This window comes from Lagopus leucura, unplaced genomic scaffold, assembly GCF_019238085.1.
Source record: "Lagopus leucura isolate 7727_CA_CO unplaced genomic scaffold, USGS_WTPT01 Super-Scaffold_100004, whole genome shotgun sequence".
NCBI lineage: Eukaryota > Metazoa > Chordata > Aves > Galliformes > Phasianidae > Lagopus > Lagopus leucura.
Genome location: NW_024962264.1, coordinates 52159513 through 52177764, shown reverse-complemented (window position 1 = coordinate 52177764; position 18252 = coordinate 52159513). Strand labels below are relative to the sequence as shown.

At 36.0% G+C, this 18252-nt stretch overlaps 1 long non-coding RNA gene across 1 annotated transcript; it reads left to right on the top strand.

Moving 5' to 3' along the window:
- Positions 1-410: 410 nt before the first annotated feature.
- On the top strand, positions 411-16346 carry LOC122180299. Its single transcript, XR_006178990.1, has 4 exons — positions 411-497; positions 745-822; positions 11065-11169; positions 15731-16346. It is a non-coding gene; the product is annotated as an uncharacterized LOC122180299 (long non-coding RNA).
- The last annotated feature ends 1906 nt before the right edge of the window (positions 16347-18252 follow it).

Sequence of the window (18252 nt, the reverse complement as noted above, 5' to 3'; positions counted from 1 at the left end):
CTTAATGTCTGACATGCAAACCCTGAATCTTTCACCACAAATAGTCACTCAGTCCATTCTTCTTTTGGTTCTTATAAAATGAACTACAAGAGTAATATTCCTTTTTATTGACACAGAGATGTAATTCATTTCTTCAAATCCCTCCAGTGACTATCTCTCTATTATTTTATTAAATAGAACCTTTCATTACTGGCTTCAAACGGCCACATAACAGTAAACATAAATGTTCCTCTCTTCTGTTCCTTTCTTCTCTTCTTGTAGTTGCATCTTAGGGGTGCCAGAAGATTCCTGGTCCTTTTCTGCTGGACACATCTTCTGCAAAGCAGCTGTGGGAAGCTGGCTTAGGACCTTCTGCAGACTACAGCTCTCATCTCTGCCTCTGCTTATCCTTTCAGATCAACCTCTGTGATGCTGCTAGAAGTGACTTGTTCAAAAGGTGCCTTTCATCTGCTTTCTGCTTGCTCACCTGTTCTTCGGGTTCAGAAAGCCTGCTGCAGGTCAGAATGATGCTAAAATTAAAACAAAACAAAACAAAAAGCTAAACAGACAAACCCATCTAGAAAATTCTCTTTATTAGGAACCTGGTATGCCCCAGCTACTCCCATTGAGAAATATTTTAACACTGCTACTGATTTACTGTTGAGTGTATGTGTGTGTAAATCTCACTATGGCACATGCACCAGAGAATTTAATTGGCTAAATGAGAATAGAAACATTCTCAGAAATATTTTTTTGCTTCTTCAGGACTCTGAGGATAAAGCGAAGAAAATGGAAAGCTGAATGTATTGGGGAACTAAGTATGTAGCTGCATGGTGGAAACAGGTTAGTCAGAAAATTCCGTAGAACCAGCAGTTGGGTGGGGAGCTGCCTCCATGCCCTGCTACGCTTGTGCATTCTTGTTTTGAGTGACCAATACTTGTGATCCTATTGTGTTTATCATTCTATCAAAAGAGATTTCAGAACAGTACAAAGGCAGTGTAACTCTAATGGCACCAGTGGAGGTCACCAGCTGAAAGATTTGTCCAATCTGTCCACTTATGAAAATTCTTAGGATGTAGAGAGAAAGATGCAAATAAAGCCAAACTTAGATATCATTTTTGATATGAAAGAAAATTATCCTGCAATATGGGTAAAGATGATAAGGTACTAAAAATTCTAGAAAACTGACAGATGACTTTTTAGCACCTCTGAGGATGAATGTTTTGATGTAGGCGTAATGTGCTAATGAATTAGCCTTTCAAATTCAAATGGAGCAAATCTGGCTCATTCTAGTCCTAGAGCATGGAAAGTATTTGTTCAGGCCTAAAATCCATCATATGCTTTAGCAAATGTGTGGTAGGAGTGGAAATTTCCACTTGGTCAATGCAAAGCTGTAATAGCAAATACAATTTTGATACAGCTTTCCATAGTGCTTTTAAAGAAAACGAGTGGATTCTTGCGTAGTTTAGGGTCATATTTTGCCTAGTTTCAATAAGTGTTGCTGATGCTTGGACAAAAAATAAATCCAGTTAGAAAGGGATGAAAGCATGAGGCAAATTTGCTGGAGTATGTTGAACTAGGTTACAGGAGGCATTTAGCAAAAACAAGTTGATGAGTTATGTGCCCTTGAGACACATCCACAGTTGCCCAGCAGATTCTCCCCATCCATTGAGAGTGAAGCTAGTCAGTCCTTGAAAATCCTGTTACAAATCTTATAGACCACTGGATGAGCACACCAAGTTTTCTCAGCTTTAAAAACAGAAACATTGAAATCAAAATCAAGATTTTCTATGTACAAAAGGAAATTAAAAGTGCTGGGAAACTACACAGGGTTATCGTGGAACCCTTTTCGATGGAACATGGTGGAAACTCTTCATCCAGCATTCATCATCCTCAGTTATTGCCTGCAGCAACAGTAGTTCACGAGCTCCATATATCCATGTATCTTAACAAGAACCTTTCCTGTGCCTGCTCTGCAGTTTGCATTCAGTTTTGTCTCAGCCTCTGTAATATAAAGAAGAGCACTGAGATAATGTAGGTTAAGAAGAAACACTTCTTTAAACAAGTAGGAGAAGTGAGAAATGTTATTGGGTATAAGTGCTTACAGTAGCAAGGGAACTGTGAATTGCCTTAAATGGCCAGCAGCAGTTCAGCCGCATGGAAGCAGGGGGAATGAGTATTTGTATTTGCAGGCAGTAATTACAGCTGCTGCACATTCTCCACTCTAGAGAAATTAGGTTGCTTCTGATTTAAACTGTAGTTTCATTATACAAAGTGTTGGGTCCCAGTGCTGGTTTTCCTCTCATTCTTCCTTGTTCACTTTGCACCTTTGTGCTGTGTCAGTGCAAATCCTTGCTCATCGGTGAGTTGAATTGGGCATCAGAGAACTATTCTGACATGAAAAAAAAACAAACAAACAAACCAAAACAACAACAACAACAAAAAAAAAACAAAATAAAACACAGAGAAATTCTATGCCTGACAGATGCGATGTGAGAAATGAGGGATGAATGTACAGGATGAAATTATCACAGTCATCCCTTTCAGTGTTGGCAAACTTGGTCTTTCTACTTGTGCCTAGCAATCAGCCGTACTCTGTGCCTAGCATACAACTATATTCTGTGCTCTGCACAGACATACTGGAGTCGTGGAACAAGCAGTATAGAAAAGCATACTATCCATCAATTCCATCCTTTCTGCTAAGCATATTGTCACTAAACATTAATAAAATCTTATTGTTACTTGGCTTTAAACCTCCAACATAAGCAGTGCTATGCCACTAGAAAGAACAAATCTTTTTAGGAAAAAAGCATTACCTTTTATATTTTCCCTTAAAGGAGAAATATTTCACTATTTTACTGATCTCTAAGAATTTATTTCAATAAATTGTTTATAAACATTAAAAGATACGGAGTGTAGTTTATGGGATTTAAGCATACATTTTATTATTTGTTAACAGGATTTAGCTTCTCCATGCTGCTTCAAACATCCCTCTTGAATATACTTTCCTTAAGTTCTGTGTCTTGAAAGAATTCTAAAATAAGTCTTTCTTACCTGAGCTGGCCTTTGTCAAATATTCAGCAAGAAGACGTGATGTCAGTTAAAGTATTAAGCAGCTGTATAAACATTGTACTATTTGCTAAAAATCAACTTCAGTGAATGTCTTCTAGTTAGATTACTATTACTCATGAATATTTCAGTTATAAATCTAAAAAATATAGGAGTCAAGCTACAAAGAAAGCACTTATAACTTAATTTCCCCTTGACTGGCCTCATCATGCATTCAGCAACAAATTATTTCTTTTCTTGCCACCAGCATGAAGCTTGCTGGTGCTAAGTGCCAATACATAGCTTATAGGCTGAAAGGTTAATAAATGATGCACACTGTGCCATTTGCATTTGTGTTCTTTATATTTACAGTAAAATATTTATCTTTTTCATACATAGGAAAACCCACAAACATTTATTTATTTTATTGGCAGATTAGCCATTTGTTTTTAAAATGCGAGATGCTTATTTTTCACTTTATTGCACTGCTTTAATATTTTACTCTTGATAGGAATGAAGTAAGAGAGGTCAATAATAATTCGATAAATGTCATGCAATAAGTTTCATAAAATAATGATGTCGCAGAGAAATCCTCCTAGATGGGGCTTAGTGTGCTGTGTTTTCTGAGAACTGTTTGGTAGTCTTTTTAGGATGCACAGGAGCATCTCTGTACCAGGAAAGATGACAAATTCACTGACCTCAGAATAAATTCTCTGAAGATGAAGGCTTGAAAATCATGATAAAAAGAAACATTTGCTAGTAAAGAACAGGAAGAAATGGAAAATTTCACCTATCTAAGAAGATGAAATTCACTGGCTGATAAGATCTAACTGTTATGAAGACTATAAAATCACTGGGAATTTAGAGGTATAGAGTACATTTTAGTAGCTGCCAAAGCTGTGGTATAGCAAGATCTGTGTATAAACTAAACTGAAACAAAGCCACAGCAATACCTTGTCAAGATTTCACCGTTAAGCAAAAATGCAGCAGCAAATGAGGGAAAAGTGAAGCAGATTAGAAGCCTTTGACAGTTTCTGAGTCAGCTGGTGGCAGCTACCAGCATGGCGGTTTGCACAGTGCCCAGCCAGCTGTTCCTATCAGCCATCACTTTGTACAGGTTATTCTTACCTTTTGCTTATAGTGTAACTTCACAGAGAGGGCTGCACTTGCAGCCAATCAGCAGAGAATGTATCAATAGAAAATTAATAGAAGGCTGCTGCATGCTTCAGTGAGATGATTACAAACTGGATTTCTTGTCTGCAGTTTTTCAAGTGCTGAAAAAATACCTTGGGTAGAATGCTTACAGTGAAGAGAAACCAATTAAACAGATCTGTGTTCATGGAATGTCTCAAGTGCATTAATCTCTATGTAAATTTAAGTAGTCAGAAAAAGTCCCTACACAGCCATTCCTCCCTGTAAAAAATTATAAGTAAAATGTGACAGCTTAGCTAAATTCAGTTATTTGAGGTATTTTTCAGCTTTCGTAGTCAGGCACTGTAAGAAAAATAAGTTAATTTCTCTGAAAACTTGAAATTAAGTGATAATCCAACTTTGATGCTGTTGCTGAGCCCTTCTACATAATGTATTTGCTGTAGCTGTGGTGTTCTTAAAGAAAACAAGGACATTGCCCATTCAAAACCTACAGTATTAAGGTTGCAAAGTCATGTACTTAGAAGATAAGAAATGTCAGTTTAGGTTCCTATCTGAATCTAATTGTGTTCTTATACAGCAGTTTGTATTATTAGATTTATTTTATAACTTGTACAAATTCTACTTTTCCTTACATTATTTTGCTGTATTTGAATGCTTTTTTTTCTTAGATTGTATTGCCAAAATAATCAAAAAGGCTTTATTTCCATAAGTAAATTTCTGATGTTTGTAAACCAGAAGGATGTGCAGGGATCACATTTGCAACTGTATCAGATCTTCCTTTTCCTGTGCAAAATGCCACTGCAGGTCTGTCTGCACAGGTTCAGTCCCTTCCAGGCTGCCTGATCCTCATTCTTCATCTGTTGTGGGAATGGTGCCTCCTTGTGCCCTGCAGAGCTCAGAGATTTGTCAAACAGAAGGGAGTATGACTAGAACATGAGAGTGATTTCAGTGTTACCATTCCTGTAAGTGCAGCATGCCATCCTGGATCACCACCAGACTTTGGGTTTTATGGGTCTCCAAACTATAGAGGGTATAGAGCATGCTTCACTGTTACACTGCCACACTACCAGCAGATGACTTCAGTTTCTAGTGTTCTTGTTATGTTGCAATCTGTCAGCAAAATATAGCACTTCTCTGTTCAGTATTTTCTCTTAAAGCAGCATATTCAGCTCATGAACTTTCATGTTGTTTTATGACCCTGTTAAAAACTCAAGAGTAATAACCTGTCATTGAACAAAGGCATAAGCACAGGGAATTATCAAATCTAAACTGAGCTGTCAGGGTGAAGAGAATACATCTGCTGATTTTCTCTTGCTTCGTATTTCTTACCATTGATCAGAGAAGATTGAGTTTCTTGACCCTGACTGATAACATTCAAGTTGACCCAAGTTAACTGTACACATGTAACCTCTATCTTCAAAAAGGTGGATAATCCATTCTGTTTGCTCTTCCACTGGGTTGAACTAAAACCCAGTTTAGTTTAGTTCAGACCTCAAAATCTGAATGGAAACAAATTATAGTGGTGAAAAAAGGTAAAAAAGCATCACATCATCACTATAGAACTATTAATTTCTCCTCAATAATCTGCAAGGCTTTGTAAAATTTCCAGGAGAAAAGAACTACTGGAAGTACTTGTAGACAATGTAATTCAAAGAACTGTTCCACTCAGGAGAGAGGACAAAACAAAAAGATATTTTCCTACAAGTGTGGTATGTCTGGTTAACCTGTTGGCTTAATTTGGATTATAAACACATTTTGAGAAGAAAATCTGTTCTACAGTATTACCCAGACAATTAGTATGTAGTAGTTAAGTTACTGCAGACAGAGATTTGTACAAGAATTGTAAGGAAATGAGGAACCAGCATAAGAAGAGATGTTCAGCCTTGAGAAAAGAAGACTGGGAGGGGATCTGATCCAGGTCTATAAATATCTAAGGTGTGGAGGGCAGAATGGTGAGGCCGGACTCTTTTCAGTGGTGAGTGGAGACAGGACAAGGGGAAACGGCCAGAAACTGCAGCATAGGAAGTTCTGCACAAATATGCACAAGAACTTCTTTGTGGTGAGGGTGACGGAGCACTGGAACAGGCTGCCCAGGGAGGTGGTGGAGTCTCCTTCTCTGGAGATGTTCAAGACCTGCCTGGATGCCTACCTGTGCGACCTGCTGTAGGGAACCTGCTTTGGCAGGGGGGTTGGACTCGATGATCTCTGGAGGACCCTTCCAACCCTTACAATTCTGTGATTCTGTGACAATGGATTTTGTTAAAGTGGAAATATTACTAATGAAATTCCTCTAGGATCAGGCTTGCATCTGATCCCATGTAGAATTTTTGGTAATCATCATGGCAGAAATAAATTGATCTTGAGCACAGGGAAAATTTGATAGGATGAGATGTAATGGACTTAAGTTGTGCCAGGGGAGGTTCAGGTTGAACATTAAGAAAAATTTCTTCTCGGAAAGAGTGGTGAAGAACTGGAACAAGCTGCCTGGGGAGAGGTTGGAGTCACTATCCCTGGAGGTGTTCAAGAAAAGAATAGAAGTGTGACTGAGGGACATGGTTTAGTGATGGGTTTGTGGCTGGCCTAGATGATCTTAGTGATCTTTTCCAAAGTTAATTATTCTATGGTTCTCAAAGTACACTTTTGTGAGGCATGTGCGAGAATTTTTCTCACCCACTGGTGAGATAGTTACAGGGGTAGTTACAGGCCCCTAAACCAAGAGGTTAGTGATGATAGTGGGGAGAAAAATTCATCTCCAGAGGACAGCTCATAGAGTGTAGGTGAGCTTCCAGCTCCGACTAGTGCCTCCCTCTTTTAACCACAGAGAGAGGGGGGGGGGCAAGATGGCTCACTTCCTGTGGTAGGAAAGAATGACGGCTTTTTATATATGGTTGAAAACCCTGTATTCAGGTTTGCTCTAGTTGCTGTTCACAATATTAAAACAGGTCTTGAGCATTGGCTGTGCAACCTACCAGTCCCCTGCAGTGACTCTACTTGAGTTCATAGATAATTTAAATGTACATGAAAGGAGTAGACTAGACACAATATATTTCAAGTAGTTTGCTTTTTAAGTCTTTCAAATCTGCTTTTGCAGTTAGTTTTCTTTTGTTCCTTGTACACACTTGTAGGACAATACCTGATTCTCAGTCTCTCTGCTATTCACCTAGTGCTTCACAGAGGGCCGTATACCTGCTTATACACTAACTCTCCCCCTCACAAATCAGCATAATTCAATTACAGCAGAGAAATTGCTCTCAGCCTCAGACTTACTTTAAAGTTTGATGTTAATGTTTCAGAACTTATCTTGTTTTAAAAAAAATCAAAAAACAACTCATTCTCTCTACCCTGGATAACTGTTGAGAATCCTGCTGAAAACCAATAGTAACATACTTGTTACTATTCAATGTTACAAAAGGCATTGAAGATTAACAAATAATAGTCAATATATTTATTGTCTGTTTTTATTTTTGTATGCCTACTTTCCCAGCTTTTGTCTGCTTGTTTCTATTCCCTATATCATAATTTGTCACCTCCAGGATTTGCTTTCTATTTTCCATTCGTTTGGAGGAATGACTGTTTGGATTTGGTTTCTTTCTGCCTAAGTCATTTCTGTGAACTGGTTTACGCTTTGAGCCACATGGGACATTATGATGGAGATTACAAACTGTACCTCTATTCAGGAAAGGAGAAAAGAGCTGTGGGTTTTCTGAGCATTCTACATTTTAACACATGATAGTGTTTAACACATGAAGTGACATGAATCTTCTATCTGCTTCCTTGTAGTCAGACTTGACAATGCAATCAGACAGTACTATTTGAAATGTATAATTGATCTCATTGATCCTGTACAAAACTTTTGTAAGATATCCCAATATTCCAATTTCTTTTCCTGAAAGAAGTTGGTTCAAGCTACTAGTCCAGGTTTAGACACAAAATACCAATGTGGCTATTATACTAAGCACGTGATGCTAAGTATGTATAAAAAGTAGCATTGTGCATAGTTTTTCTGATATGAATTTGGAGAAGGGAGGGCAAGGATATCAGAATCAATAGAAAATGGTTTACAGTATGAGGCAAATATAGTAATTTTTAGACTATAGAATGTGGGCTAAGAGCTAGTGAATGTTCCTTGTAAATATCCTATATTTTTAACAACAAAGAATGGTAGGAGATACTTAGCTTAAAAAATAAAAAAAAAAGTAAAAGAAAAATAGTGTTGTAATGACAAAAGAATTCATGCCGTAAGACTGTGGAGTGTGGATTAGACTTCCAACCAAAGTAATGAAGGTAAGAAACTTAATGAATTCTGATCCAAATATTGATTAGTTGATGAAAAGCATGATTTTGTTGCTGTTATGATATACTTGCTCTTGCTTGCTTTGTTAGGATGTGTTCTGACTTGCTGTCTCCAGTGTATGCAAGTTCTGTTTTCCTAAATTATCATTGTTTAGTCTGAATTTTTTTTCTGTTTAACTTATCTGATGTGAAGTAATTACAAAAGAACTCATTCCTTCATTTGACTGCTTAATCTTAAACTTTAAACCTGATCCTGCAAGAATTGTATGAACTTAATTTAAAACACTGCAGGCATCTATAATGATTTCAGTAGCACAAACTTAGCATATTGTGAATTACATGTGGGTTACAAGGAAATGAGCCATCACCACCTATATTCAAATAAGATTTCAGAAGACTGTGTGCTGCTAGTTGATAGAATATTTTTTGGCTATTCAGTTTACAAAATAGCATACCCAGCAGCTGTCACTGAATTAGGGTCTTGAGCTAGTCTCAGTCTGAGTATAGTGATTTGGCAAGAATCACAAATGAGCAGCAGTCATTCGTTTGCTGTGTGTAATACGATTGGCAGAGTCTTTTGAGGGTTAACCCTGAAACACAAATCATTTGAGAAAGATTTTTAGAAAATACTTGAACAAGATAGTTCTTCAAAACAATAGCTACTGAAAGAGGCAATGTATAGATAAATTATGCATTCAACCTGAAAGATCTCACATCATATAGGAACATTTTGTCTCTTAGAACATCATGCAGAAAGAAAGACATCAGAAAATGGAGCAGTCAGAACAATCTGTATCTTCAAATCTAGTTTAGTTTCACTGCATTTCTATCCTAATTTTTTAAAACCAGATTAGAGTGTCTTGTAAGTCTCCCTGTTTACACCACTTTTGAGTTTTCTGTAGAGACAGTGAACAAGGTTGCTATGGTCTCCTGTAACTTAAATTCTCTTTTAGGAGTAGGTACTTTATCATCAAATTAATTTTGAAGAAAACTATTGTAAAAGTCAGCCAAAAACCACCTGAAAAAAGTCTGAAAACTTATTCTTGAGTTAAAAAGGTCCAAAATCCATTATCATGCTGCTGGCAGTAAGATACTGTTAGCACATACTTAGGCATATGCCTTTCTGAATTTGCAGATGTCAGTGATGTTTCAGAGGTTTGGGAAAGTAGAATGCATAAATAACAGCTATTGCTATGGTTGTTAACTTCTGGGTTTGGCAAGTCTTTTGCATTCTGATAGAGAACTTTCTTCCAGATGACAGCCAGAGGCAGTGAAAGAAAGATGGAATCTTAGGGAGATAGGACCCACACATATCCGTATGACAAATTGTAATGACAAGGTTGGGATTGGGATTTGTAAAGTGATATACTGAAATAAATAAAATTCATTTCCATATAGTGCATACAGGTCTACTGCTGTTTGAAATAATCATCTCTGCAAAGCATATTGTACTTTCTTTAGGTCAAGAAGCACACTCTTTTCCTGTGCCAAGGTGCTTATATATCTTATTCTCACAATCTAATATAATTCTGAGCTATAAAGATAGTTTGCTAAGGAATTCATAAGGGCATTATTACAGCTAAAATGGGCAGTCCAATAACTGAATTAATTTCATATTTGTGGGAAAGTACTGACATCAGAACTTCTCTTTCACAAAAATATTTTGAAATATACTATTTTGCATCATTATATTTTTGAGACAAATTCAATATGTGAAATAACATCATTGTGATTCTGTCACAAAAGACTCAGGTTTTTTTTCAACTTTTTTAAGGATACTGGTTACCCTTGCAGATAGCAATAGAAATTAACCTCAGAACAGCCAGCAGAAAGTACAGAGTATATTTTTTACATAACTGTGATCCTTCCTCATGCTTATAAATAGTAAATTACTGTCTTTTCTTTGCAAGCACTAGGAGGTTTATAAGCAAAGTAACCTACTGTTCTGGGGCCCAGTGAATATCATATTCTGTTAATCTCGAATGGGGAAGACAGAGCTGATTTTATAATTGTTTTGATTTTCACTGGTCACCAGCCTGTGTTGTTGACTGAGGAAACACATAGTGTTCACCAGAAAGTCTTGTTATCTATGAGCTTTTTTTTTTTTTTCCCCCATAGAAGCAGACTGAAACAGATGGGAGAGGGAATTCTCTCAATGAAACCAATTGTTATTCTCTCTTACTGTGAGATTCTTAAGCGCGAATGCACCATGTCACCCCTTGTATTACTGATGGATGCATTAGATTTACTTAGCAACTGCTCTCAATAAGCAAATCTATAGTTGAAAAAGATTGGTCAGTTCCTTTAAGTCACTGCAGAGGAATCTAGATCCTTGCATTATTTCTCCCTACTTCTGTTTTGCCTGCATTGAATCTCTACGTTAATCTTGTACAGATCTCTGGCTAATCTACCACACAGTGTTGAACTTTACTTTCAAATCTTGAACTCTTGTCTGTAACATCACCTGTTTCCTCTTTTGTGCCTGCATGTTCTTTTAAACTGCCTAACTCTGATGAATAAGATTGTTAGATTAGAATGTCCCCATTCTTTGTTGCAGCATCAGCTTTTTTTCATAGTTTCTTCTTTATCCAGGTTATCCTACTGGCTCTGTAATTGACTTTACTTAGAAGATGACCTCAGCCTTCTGGAAATTCTTGAATCTCTTCTGTGAATGGAGTGCTTCTGTACTTGGCACTGGTGAGACTATACCTTTAGTACTGTGTTCGGTTTTGGGTCCCTCACTCCAAGAAAGGCATTGAGGCCATGGAATGTCTTCAGAGAAGGTCAACAAAGCTGTTGGAGGGTCTTGAGTACAAGTCTGATGTGGAGTGGCTGAGGGTAACTAGCACTGTTTATTCTGGAGAAAAGGATGTTTGGGAGAGACCTTATAATTCTCTATAACTCCCTGAAAGAAGATTGTGGTGAGTGGAGATAGGCCTCTTTGCCCGTTTAATAGTGATAGGACAAGAGATAATGGATTTAAGTTGCACAAAGGAATGTACAGTTGAATATTAGGAACTTTTTTTTCTCAGGAAGAGTGGTACTGCATTGGAACAGGTTGTCCAAAGGAAAGATGGAGCCACCATCCCTGGAGGTTTTCAAGAAAAGAGTAGATGTGTTCCATAGTGGTGGCATTGTGGGCGTGGTGGTTCATTGTGGTGGCATTGTGGGCATGGTGGTTATGGGTCGATAGTTGGCTAGATGATGTTAGTAGTCTTTTCTGACCTTATTAATTTTATGATTATAGATACCTTCCTAAGCACATATGCTTTGAAATTATGAGCTAGTGAAAATGTGGTATAAAGTGAAGAGATTCCAAAGCAGATCTGGATAAAACTTGTCTGAGTATAGCTACTGTGTGGACTACTTATAATAGAAGATTGATAGGTGGTAATTATACACCATCCTTATCCTTCCAGAAACACTAGTTCTGTCTAATAAAAGATCATGTTAAGCACTTTTCTTTCCAGAACGGAATATTGGATCATACCTCTGTATGTACTGCTGTTTCTCTTTCAAATAATGCATGAATATAATGTAAACCTTTAAGTTTTAAGACAAGAAGGCAATAACATTTTGGAAATAATAAAACAGCAAACAAATTCCTTTTATTGAGCTTGAAACATTACTTCAAACAACGTGGAAAAATTTGCATTATGTTTAGTGAAAAGAATATGATAACAAGTCAAAAAATCAAAAGAAAATATATTGTGTGCAAAAAAAAGGAAAGATGTTACAGAATTCTATCAAAAAAGAAAAAAGTTGTGTGAAAAATCTGTAGAGGTACAGCTGCAATGCTGAAGACAAACAGATTTCTCATTTTGTACTTTTAGAAAGATAAAATCAATGACGGATACACTATTTTGAACTAAAATTATGGTTATGCCTCACTTCGAATGTAGTGTGAAATGTAGGTATAATGTGACTGTAAAAAGTGACTTTGAGTACATAGAATAGCACAAGAAACAAGATCAGATTGTAAGGATCTAGAGAGAAGAAAAGTTTGAAATAAAACTTTGTTCTCATTGAAAAATGAGAAAATTCCCTAGAATTAACTGAAATTTCCTATTTATTGCAGTAATGAATAAGTCTTAATGGCACTGCTGAAATGCAATTATACCAAAATACCTCAATATATTATTTGCTAAATTAGTGAAAGCAAACAAAAAGTAATAAAAATAACTTAAAGTAGATGATAGAACCCATCATGTTGTACCAAGGATAGCTGCTGAATGAACTGAAAATAGTGAGAATACAAAGGCAAAGTCTCTGGCAGTAAAGACAGCTTAAGAGGATTGTGCTTCTGAAGCAGGGAACAATAACCTACTGAGAAACTGGTCTGTAAAATAAAATGATTTCAGTTAAAAAATACATGTTTTCTACAAAACCTTATTTCAGTGATCCACTGGAGGAAGAAATCTGCAAACAAATAAGGGCAGTGGGTGCTAATGGACAGGGCAGTTGAGCAGTGTGCTAAAGCCAGTCTACATATTTCAGAAAGAAGCAGACGGATAAAGAGACTGGAAAGGTAGATAGTACTAAAAGAGAAATAGGAGTGAAATAAAATAAGATAATGAGCATCAGAAAACAATTGTCTTAGTGTTTATTAGGACTTAAATAATAGCTTTGATTTTAGATCTATAATTGCATTGATTTTAGGTGATTCCCACCGTCATTACAAATGAGTTTCTTAAAATCCATAAATTCATTCAATTTCACAGCATCACTTTATAGGGAATGTTGTCCAAAAAATGGGAGAATGTTTCTTATAGTCACATAGGTCATGCGAGTCAAAGCAGGAAGAGAAAATCAATATAATCTTCAAAACAGTGTATAGTCTGCTCACAGTTAATCTGTCTCTAGAATATATTTTGAATTTTAAACATTGTGCTTCTGACCAGGTAAATCTAACCACGGAGACAGGGTTTATGGAAATAACATTTTAGTGTTTAAGAGATTGTGCTGGGAAATTGGTCACTTTTGGTTCCAAAGAGAAAAAAACATAGTGTGTAAGTGAGCTTATAAAGGACTTTTAATGCATATTGAGAGAAAAGAGATTTCTGTTGCATAACAAGTTTACATTATTTGAGTCTTGGACCCAAGGTGGGTGACATGCTCCATGTAGGGCACCTGAAACTGTCCAGAAGACTTATATTTCTTGTTTCCTAGTCACAGAGCTCATCAGCAGAAGCTTCCATAATGTTGCAGAAAAAGAGAAGACAGGAAACTTTGCTGTGCAGCAGCTGAACTGTAGCTAGGACTGAGACTAGGCAATCTGTAGCTGAAAGTTGGAGTACATCTACATTTGAATCTGCTTGGACAGTAGTTGACAGAGAAAGAAAGCGTACAAATGCCACTTTGGCTGTAAGAGAGAAGATTAAGTATAATGCACAGTTATGCTTGAGTTTATGAGTAAAAGTTGTGGACATCAGGGAGTTGGATGATAGTTAAGTAGGATGACATTATAAGATTTCTATTACATATATAAATGGAGCATTATTATATTTTCTCTCACAAAATCTTCATTCACAGTTACTTTTCTCAAAAATTTTCAGCAAAAGATTAAAAAAATTAACCATGTATATGTATCCAGAAACTGATAATATGTTTCTGGGCAAAACTAAGTACTTTTTAAAATTCTAAAAAATGTCTGGAAGATTTAAAAATTGACTTTTGCATATATCAGTTGATTGATATATGCAAACAGTAAGAAACAGCAAGAAAATCAGAAGCAGCTTCAGCAATGATGAACCTACGAATTGGTGAAGAATGGCATTTCAGCTTCTTGCACAAATCAGTACACTGTTCTGACTGCATAATTATACAATATATTACATTCTAAAGTGAAAATTTACCAACATTGGTGAGAGAATTACCGAAGTAGTTGGACACCCTTAAAATATGTTTGTGATGATCATTTCAGGGATTTTGCTTCTTTATTAGAAAGCTGTAAGAACTACATTTTTCAGAAAGCTATCAAAAAAGACTATTCCATTAAAAGAAATTTTCTATGTTGAACCTAGGAAGAGAATATGAATACTGTGTTCCGTCAGTAGCAGAGCTGTGCAAAAAATGTGGTGCCAAACTGAGCTCTGCAGAGTTTGCAAAGTTTCAGTTAAACTAAAATATTCCGTGCCACACTTTTAGGAGAAAACCTTTACTGGAAATCTGTGTTAAAGTTAGGTGCAACATTTTTAGTGTGTTTCCTTAACAGATTGGTAATTTTAACGGGAAAACTTGACACAGTTAACTTCAAAGACCTACACTGCTGCTAAGCTGTGACTCTTGGTCTTCTTTTTTTAATGGTTGCTGGAGATTACTGCTTTTAACAAATATGTTCTGAATAAGCCATTTTGGCTTGCTTTGCCAAAGCAGTTAATGACAGAACTATGTCCTCTCTTTGAGAGAACATTATATAATAATACCACTTAACAATTCTTTTCCTAAGTTATATTGCTGTTAAACGCCATGAGATAAAGTGTTCCCAACCCATGCAAATAGGAACACAGAGGCATAGTTTGTTACACACATCTGGAGATCCAAGTTTGAGACTAATGAGACACACCCCAAATAGTAATTTTTCCAGCCCAGGTTTTCTGTCAAATTTCATAATGGGCCAGTAGAGAACAATACTCCTTACAGACACCTAAATGAAGAACATCCATTGGAGATTTGTAAAAAGATGTGAAAGAAGGAAGGTGCCCAATTTTCTATGAATCAGCCAAGAAGAGAAGTGTTAACATTCCCAACAGACCTTATGTATTTTATTTATCCCTCTAATAAAGGCAATGCAAGATGCAGATGAAGAGGTTGAAGGAGGAGATATGGTGATATATCTGTAATGTGCCTGTCTGGGATTGAAAGGAATATGTGAGGGCTTTACAAAAGTCCTTATCAATCTCTGGGAAGTATTAGATACATGAGTATTACTCCAAAAAAAAAGTGTGAGGTTTCTCCTCTTTTTGGGTTTTTTATGTTAGTTTTCATTAAAACTTAATTAAAATTACTGTTGGAGATTTTTTAAGCTGGGCTGAAGTTAAAATGTGTGCCTCCTCTGTGGGCATATGAGGCTGGGAGAAGAGTTCTAGCACAATCATTAGCACAATAAATATATTCCTACCTCTCCCCAGCTTCTGAGAAGTGGATTTTGAGATTTGGTAATTAAAATCATGCACTGAACTCCCATAAGTGAAAATGGCCATATTCCATACTGTTTCATATCTATATTTATTCATATTAATTTCTTCTTCTCTTTTAGAAATGTTATCCAGCCAACATTTGTGAACTACGTACTTGTCTTGGGATATCTGAACAACCTGAAGTCATTCGGGCAACCTTTGTCCATGCCTGAGGTTATATGGGCAGATCAATTGAAAAGCAGTATGTACAGTGGCTGAGATACATTTTTGGATAAATCAGACTTGTTAAACATATGCAGCACATCTCAGGCACATTTCCATCTGTGAAATCTTGGAAAGTAGTGTGAGAACCCTGATTTTCCACTCTGCAAAGATGCATTGAAATGGAAAGTGAAGTTTCGAATTTAATGTACTTTTAGCTTTCGAGTCAATATTCCAATCATATTCCTTTTTATCTAACAACTGGGAAGAAATATGATAGAAAGATGGAATGAAGCATCATTCGAAGAGGTCTTGGGAGTCAGCTTTTTATTCCTAGTCCAGCTACATATTGGAAAATACTACCTCCCATTCTAAAGCATGATCAGATTCTAGGGCAGAAGGTGTCTGTAATGAATCTTTGTTAATGTTATTGTTCATATTTAAACTTTCTGCACAGCTTTATGGTTCTAATTAAAGGGAAAGGACAAAAGTATACTGAAATGAATAACAATTCTTGTTCAGTGCGATTTTGAGGTATGTCATTTCTTTAAAAGTTATTTTCTTTTAGAGAATGCAATCAAATAGCCAAATTTAGAACATTAAATTCATTTAAACATATCTACAACTCTTTAATTGTAATACATATCTTACTTTTTATTGTTACAAGTAAGTTCCTCTCTTTGTTTTCCATTTTCTTCCTCAGTGGTGGTGCAATGCAGGTCAGAATGTAAGAGTTTTCAGACTCTTGCAAAATATATTTAGAAACTTGTTATACTCTCCAGAAATTTAATTGGTAATTGAGGTTGGTTTTTTTTTCCCCTTAATAGACTGTGAACTGAAAAGGACACTCTATATTACTTTAATAGTCTATCTGACAAATTATGCTCTTTAATTCTACTTAGGAAACAGTCTTTTACATTAACTAAACACCACCCCCCTCCCCGACCCTTCTTGACATTTAAAGCTTAAGCAACTACAGACTACTTCTAACAAGTTCTTCTTCAGTGTAATTAAAATAAAGTGGTACTGAACAAAATGATCCATTATCAAACAGTGGTTTCCACTAGGATTTATTTGAGACTGTTCATGAACAAATAGAGGAATTCAATTAAAAAAACAACCAAGGTCCTAAGCAAACTCTCAATATTAGCAGAATGCAAAGTAACTTGACAGAGAGTTCACCACATTGTATATTGTTGTATACTCATATATATGCACATGTAGACACAATAGAATGTCTTCTGGTCTCCTGATTTATGATATTCATAGTTCAATTAAGAGTATCTCTTAATTTAGTTAGTTCACTCAGACTTACTGTTGTGAGCGTCCTCAACAGCATTATCCTGGAATTTTCATTTCTCTAGGATGTAGGTAAGTCATGTACTTTGTTTGGCTCTCATATATGCTCATTTAAATAACTAACAGGAAGTTTGCTTCTCATCTTCTAAAATACTTTGGGACATAATTATGATTAGATTGTTCAGGTACGCTTGCAGTCATCTCTATATCCCAGGGATATCATGCATGGCAAAATTCAAATTTCTATGCTAAACTTATTTTAGACATTTGTTGAACTTTGTTGTTTGCTTTGTTCAAATCCAGGGAGCATACATGTCATATATTTAAACTAGATTGGTAATATTAATGAAAAAAAAATAATGCTTGTATGCTTGCATAACATATCAAAACTATTCAGTTGAGCATTGGTAGTATACTTGCAGAGGCAGCATATCAGTCTCTTTCCATGTCACTCCTTGTTATTTTTAATGCTAGAGACAGCTCTTTCTTTGGATTAAGTATTTATTTTGATATTATATTTTTCATGAGAATTTTCATTAGATGGCCAAAACCCCTGCATTTCTGGAAATTAACTGGAAGATTTATTGATATATTTTTACAAGCAGAGAATAATTCATTTATGGAAAATATACTTTAATGGGATTTTAATCATAGTCTGACTTATAATGCCCTGAACAGCCGTACCTTCAACAGATGAGAACCCTTGCATATGGGGTTTCTCTTAAGTGGTTTAAACATGTAGCAACTGATAAATCTTTTTGGATTTGATGTGCATTACATACAAAAGACTAAGTGAATCTGATGCAATGTTCTGGACCACAAGATTAGAAGTATTTCTGAGAGACTAGAAAAAAATGGGATATGAAAATTAATTTCAGATATTGCTACTCTCTAACACTATAAAAAGATACTGCATGTAAAAGAAAATAAATTATAAATGTAATAATTTCTTTTTTTTTTTTTTTTTTTCTGCTATGGTAGTACACTCTTTAAAAATCATGAAGTCCTGGAATAGCATTAGAGAAATATCCAGGTTGGTTCCTAATGAGGCACACACAATTTTTCATCTTTGGGACTTATCCAGGATAGGCTTAAATATGTGCTTAACTTTCAGCACTGCTTAAATCTCATCAAGTTCGAT